At 44.4% G+C, this 6000-nt stretch overlaps 1 non-coding gene across 1 annotated transcript; it reads left to right on the top strand.

Moving 5' to 3' along the window:
* The first annotated feature begins 813 nt into the window (after window positions 1-813).
* On the top strand, window positions 814-884 carry TRNAA-CGC (transfer RNA alanine (anticodon CGC)). The gene has a single exon. It is a non-coding gene; the product is annotated as a tRNA-Ala (tRNA).
* Window positions 885-6000: the final 5116 nt, after the last annotated feature.

Raw genomic sequence — 6000 nt, 5'->3', positions numbered from 1 at the left:
TGCTGGGGGTAAAGGGAAGATGACTGGGGAAGGCACTGGCAAACCACCCCGCAAAACAAAGTCTGCCTAGAAAACGTCGAGATGTGACGTCTCCCCATGGGTCAGGAATGACCCGGTGCTTGCACAGGGGACCTTTACCTTTACCTTTAATGGTCAATAGTCCCTAGCCCTTTCTTGAACCCTGCTTGCTCTGGATACACGGAGTGATTGACAATCTCCCAGTCCTCCAAAAATCTCCCGGTCCTCCAATCTGCAAAGCTGTACAATATGGCGTTTTATGCATCGGTTATTTGAGTTGGATTTGCTGCTCTCTAGATGCACAGTATTTGCAGTTGAATTCTTAACGAACTGTGCACAGGGGCATTTTTCCCCAAAGAAATTCCCGGAATGCTTATGCCTCAGCAGTGAAAATGTGCAGTGCCTGATCCACCCACTCCCAAAAAAGGGTTGGTTCATGCTAAGACCACTCCTGGTAGCAACATATAGAAAAATAGGGGATTTGATCATTTTTCTCCTCCTATTGTTGCTAAGGAGAGTCCACACCTTGGTCTAATTTCTTCCCCAATTACCCATAATATCCCCTTACAACTTTAATGTAACATCTCCATATTTGCGAAAGTCCCTGCTGCTCAGCGGTACTTACAGAGGCTTCTTTGCTTTCACTGGATGTGGGTCTTACAGCTCCTTTGTCTTCTGTTTCCAGCTGTCACAGCAAGGAAATGGCTTTCAGTTTAATCTACTGCATGCCCCAATTCTCCATCCCTATTATATTTCTGGATCTACAGATAAAATCTCTCAGGAAAAGGCATGGCTGAACTGTGGCTCAGTGGCAGAGCATCTGCTTCGCATGCAGAAGGTCCCAGGTTCAATCCCTGGCATCTCCAGTTAAAGGGACTAGGCAGGTAGGTGAGGTGAAAGACCCCTGCCTGAGACCCTGGAGAGCCGCTGCCAGTCTGAGTAGACAATACTGACTTGATGGACCAAGGGTCTGATTCAGTGTAAGACAGCTTCATGTGTTAATGTGTTTAGGAGGGGCTGTGGCTCAGTGGTAGAGCATCCGCTTGGCATGCAGAAGGTCCCAGGTTCAATCCCTGGCATTTCTAGTTAAATGACTAGGCAAGTAGGTGATGTGAAAGACCTCCGCCTAAGACCCTGGAGAGCCGCTGCCGGCCCAAGTAGACAATACTGACTTTGATGGACCAAGGGTGTGATTCAGTATAAGGCAGCTTCATGTGTTCAATTTTAAATATGAAAAGCAAATAAAACAGGGGTCTTCAGTCTATGGCTCCAGAGATATAGCTCCGGAGGGAGCCAAATGTAACTCTTTACAAAAAGAAAACGAAATCTTTAAGCTAAGGTTTATTGGAGGGGTAGGCGGGATGTAGAATAACTAGAATTTAGGGAATGGCTAGGATAACGAGAATCTTTAGAGGAAAGAGTCTTATGGGACTAAATAGCTTCTGCTTTACAGAAAGAGAAATGATTGAGGTGCTAGTAATCAATGTGCAAACCATGCACAGATTTACACTCGCCCATTAAAACAATCACGCAGGGTGCCCCTTATATATGTACCACTTATTGCGACACCTTGCATGTGCCCCTTTATAGAAAAAAATACATCGCAACAATCGGTGTTTGGGTATAAAAACATCCAGCTGTCTCTGCGCCTTGTTGTAGAACTAAGGGCAAACCTCCAACTACCAGTTGGAGGTTAAAGATAAGGGGATCACTGTTAAAGGGAATCGATAACAACTACTGGGTTTGAGAGGAATCATGCATTCCAGTCTGCGTCTCTTTCTGTTATTTAAAATCAACAACTACCATATATGGGGCATTATAGCCATGGGGGTCCGACCTGGATGGCCCAGGCTACCCCTGGCTAGCCCTCAGATCTTGGAAGCTAAGCAGGGTTGGCCCCAGTTAATACTTGGATGGGAGACCACCAAGGAAGTCCAGGGTCCCTGTGCAGAGGCAAACAACCACAAACCACCTCTGTTAATCTTTTGCCTAGAACACCACATGAGTGGTCGCCGTAAGTTGGCTGCAACTTGACGGCATTTTACACACACACAGCCATGGGGGGGGGGGGGTTGCTGGGTGAAGGTAAGACCATCTAGCCATGGCTCTATTAATGTTGGAATGAACAGACCCAGTTCAGGCTAACTGCTATGTGCACATTCCTCGTGGATTTTACAGATCAGGGCGGCTCACATGCAACCAAAGAGTTTGTGCAGGGCAATGCACCGTGCCAAGAACCATCTCCTTTGCCCAGGTATTGCAATGGGCCCATATGGAGCCCCTACAGACAATAAAAATAAGAAGGGCTGTGGTGGGGATTCCAATCATTTATTTGTTTGTTTAATCTTATATCCCACCCTCCCCGCCAAAGCCGGGCTCAGGGCAGCTCACAGCACAATCATATAAATACATTTTTAAAATATCATGAAAAACCCCAAAAACGGCTCCAATAACATCAAACATTCATAAAAAAAATGCCAACACTAATATATCGACACGAAATATATCAGATGGAGCTCCAATCGCAGCAGAAATGCTGTAGTAGGGCCTGCAACAGTCAGGTCCCCCCATAACTTTAGTAATAACCACAAAACAAATTGAGATGGTGGGGGGGAGGCCCTCATTTGATGGAAACCCGTAGCTGTCCTCAACCACAGGCCTGGTGGATAGGGTTGCCAGGTCCCTCTTCACCACAGGCGTAGGGTTGCCAATCTCCAGGTACTAGCTGGAGATCTGCTATTACAACTGATCTCCAGCCGATAGAGATCAGTTCACCTGGGGAAATGGCTGCTCTGGCAATTGGACTCTATGGCATGGAAGTCCCTCCCCTCCCCAAACCCCGCCCTCCTCAGGCTCCACCCCAAAAACCTCCCACCGGTGGCGAAGACCTGGCAACCCTACCACAGGTGGGAGGTTTTGGGGGCAAAGCTTGAGGGTGGGGTTTGGGGAGGGGAGGGACTTCATTATTGGGCTATTTTAAATTGTATTTTAAACTATTTTAAGGGGTTATTGTTTTATTATGATTTAGACTGTGTAAGCCGCTCTGAGCCCGACCTTCAGGTTGGGGAGAGCAGGGTAGAAATGTAATAAATAAATAAATAAATAAATAAATAAATAAATAAATAAATAAATAAATAAATAAATAAATAAATAAATAAATAAATGCCATAGTGTCTAATGGCCAAAGTGGCCATTTTCTCCAGGTGAACTGATCTCTATCGGCTGGAGAACAGTTGTAAGAGCAGGAGATCTCCAGCTAGTACCTGGAGGTTGGCAACCCTACTGGTGTAATAGCTCTGTCTTGCAGGCCTGCGGATTTCCTTAAGATCCTGCAAGGCCCTGGTCTCATTAGAGCGACTATTCCACCAGACAGGGGCCAGAATAGAGAAGGCCCTGTCCGTTCGAGGACAGCCGGACACATTTGGGGCCAGGGACCACCATCTTTCCTGGAACTAGTTGCACAGTCGTAAAATTATGCTTCTGTTTAAAAAGGGATTGTCCCAGATGTTCATCTCAGAAAGACAAACTGGCTTTTGGGAGCAGGCTGTCAGGTGTGTGGGGTTTTTTCCCTCCTTCTCTTGTATCTTTCCAGGCTTTGAAGTTTTCTCGGCATCATTGCTAACTGGTCAATAAGCCCTGTGACACTGGGAGCCCAGAGATACCAGGCACGAATATGGCATGTTTATTTTCCCCCCAGCTTGTGTGCTAGAAGATGATCTCAAGTATCTGTCATGTGTATAATCATTTCTAGAAAGGTGAGGGCGGATGTGCCTGCAGCATAACCCACAAATGCCTACAGTTTAGATATGGTGCTCCCCAGCATGCATATGATCATGTACATATAGGAATCATTTCTGGCCGTTTTGATCCCGGACTTATCAGTAATATTTCAGGGAGGTTGCTTTTCAGTAGCAGGGTATCAGTAAGGTTGTCCTGGTCTCTGTAGCTGTCTCTTTAATAAAAGTTTTATCTCCAGCAAGTACCAGATGACAGCCAATGTGGTGTAGTGGTTAGAGTGTCGGGCTAGGATCTGGAAGACCCTGGTTCGAATCTTCACTCTGCCACGGAAGCTTACTGAGTGACCTTGAGCCAATCTCACATTCTCAGCCTCACCTACCTCACAGGGAAGATCAATAGAGGCCATTGGGGTATAAATGAAGTAAATAACATTTATCTTTGTGGCATGAAAAGTTGCAAGGGCCTATTTGTACACATTAAACCTGTTTTAAAGGGGAAAGATTCTTTTCCCCTGGACAGCTGGCAATTTTAGGTATCATGTTCCTTATACAAAATACAGATTTCTGCAAGGTAAAACCTAAGATCTGTGTAAACTTTGAATACATGAAGCTCCCTTATACCAAGTCAGATCTTTTTCAGTTAAGGTCACCAGCGCTCCAGGGTCCCACACAAAGGTTTTTCATGTAACTGACTACCTGATCCTTTTAAAACTGGAGATGCCAGGGATTGAACCCGGGTCCTTCTGCATGCAAAGCAGATGCCCTGCCACTGAGCCATGGACCCTTATTTAAGCTGCCTATTGGTCTATACAAGTCAATACTGTCTACTCTGAGTTGCATCAGCTTGCCAGGGTCTCAGACAAATATCACCTACTGCCAGATTCTTTAGCTGGAGATGCCGGGGACTGAACCTGGGACTTTCCGCAAGCCAAACCACTGCTCTACCACTGAGCCATGGCCCCACCAAGGTGAGACACAGCACCACGAGGTTTCTTGCATGGACTTACCTTCAGGTAACACAAACCGATGCCGATCACGCAGGCCAGCAAGACCATCCACTGCGCAATCATGGATCCAAGCTGCAGTGTGAATCGCCTGGTTTCCTTTCTGTTCCCGCCCTCTGCAGGCCCTCCCCGGAGCTTGGCAGCCTCCTCCATCTCCAATTGCTCTTCCATACAACTGCCTTTTTCGATGGAAAAGCTCCAAAAAGAACGAAAGAAAAAGGAGAAAAGTCTCCACGGAAGCTCCAAAAACCTCTGAAGTCTCAAGGACCATCAAATGTCACCAAGAGATCATTTTAAAGCATTATATGTAGACAGAGGTGGGGGACTTTTATGACTAATCTGAAATTTCCCTCCCTGTGGGTGATGGTGGCGGCTGATATTTGAGATATTCCAATTCATTTTTTGAGTAAAGGCACTTAGAGAACTGATCCCCAAGATACTGGCTGTCAACAATGCAGCAATGATAAAGCAACTTCTTCCATTCATTTAGACCACTCTCTGCCCAAAAAAATTCCTTGATTTAAAAAAGCTGGTTTCAGAGATTTGGCTTCTTGTTATACAGCCTAAAGATAGTATATGCCAACACAGAACACACACACACAAATAGTGCTGCTAAAAAAAGGAACAGTAAACCCAAGGGAGAATAAAGGTACTAAAAATATCAAATATGCAAAAGCCTACAGTAGTATCTCTTATCAAAAAGTATCATCAATTTCAATTTCAATTTCAATACCTTTATTGGCATACCATCGAGCAATCAAAAAGTATCATTAAATCCAACAGGTAGTGTTGAATGCATGCTGAGGAATGCAGTTGTGGATTTCTAGCACATCTATTTACATTACAAAAATCAAAATACAGGTTGTCAATTCACCAGGTAAAGTTCCAAAATGAACATATGTCTAGGTAGTTAGTCTTATAGATAATATTCAAAACACGTTCCTGGGTATATACTTGTTTCGTTAAATGACTTCTTCAGTTAATGTTCTATGCTTATTTCGTAAAATGACTTCTTCAGTTAATGCTCTTTAATCCTAACAGAAACATTAAAGGACCACCTACTCAGTTTTTATTAAGTTTATGTGATATTGCTGTATTGGTATTGTCACTTCACGAAACAAGTATATATCCGGGAACTTGTCTTGAATATCTATAAGACTGACAACGTAGACATGCTTATGTAATATTGAACACCACCTGTGGAATTTATAACCTGCATTTGTTTGAAATATTATTTGTAG

Source organism: Euleptes europaea, chromosome 2 (genome assembly GCF_029931775.1).
Source record: "Euleptes europaea isolate rEulEur1 chromosome 2, rEulEur1.hap1, whole genome shotgun sequence".
In the NCBI taxonomy this organism is placed as follows: domain Eukaryota; kingdom Metazoa; phylum Chordata; class Lepidosauria; order Squamata; family Sphaerodactylidae; genus Euleptes; species Euleptes europaea.
The sequence above is the reverse complement of the archived record's forward strand: the minus strand, read 5'-3'. Positions and strand labels throughout refer to the sequence as shown.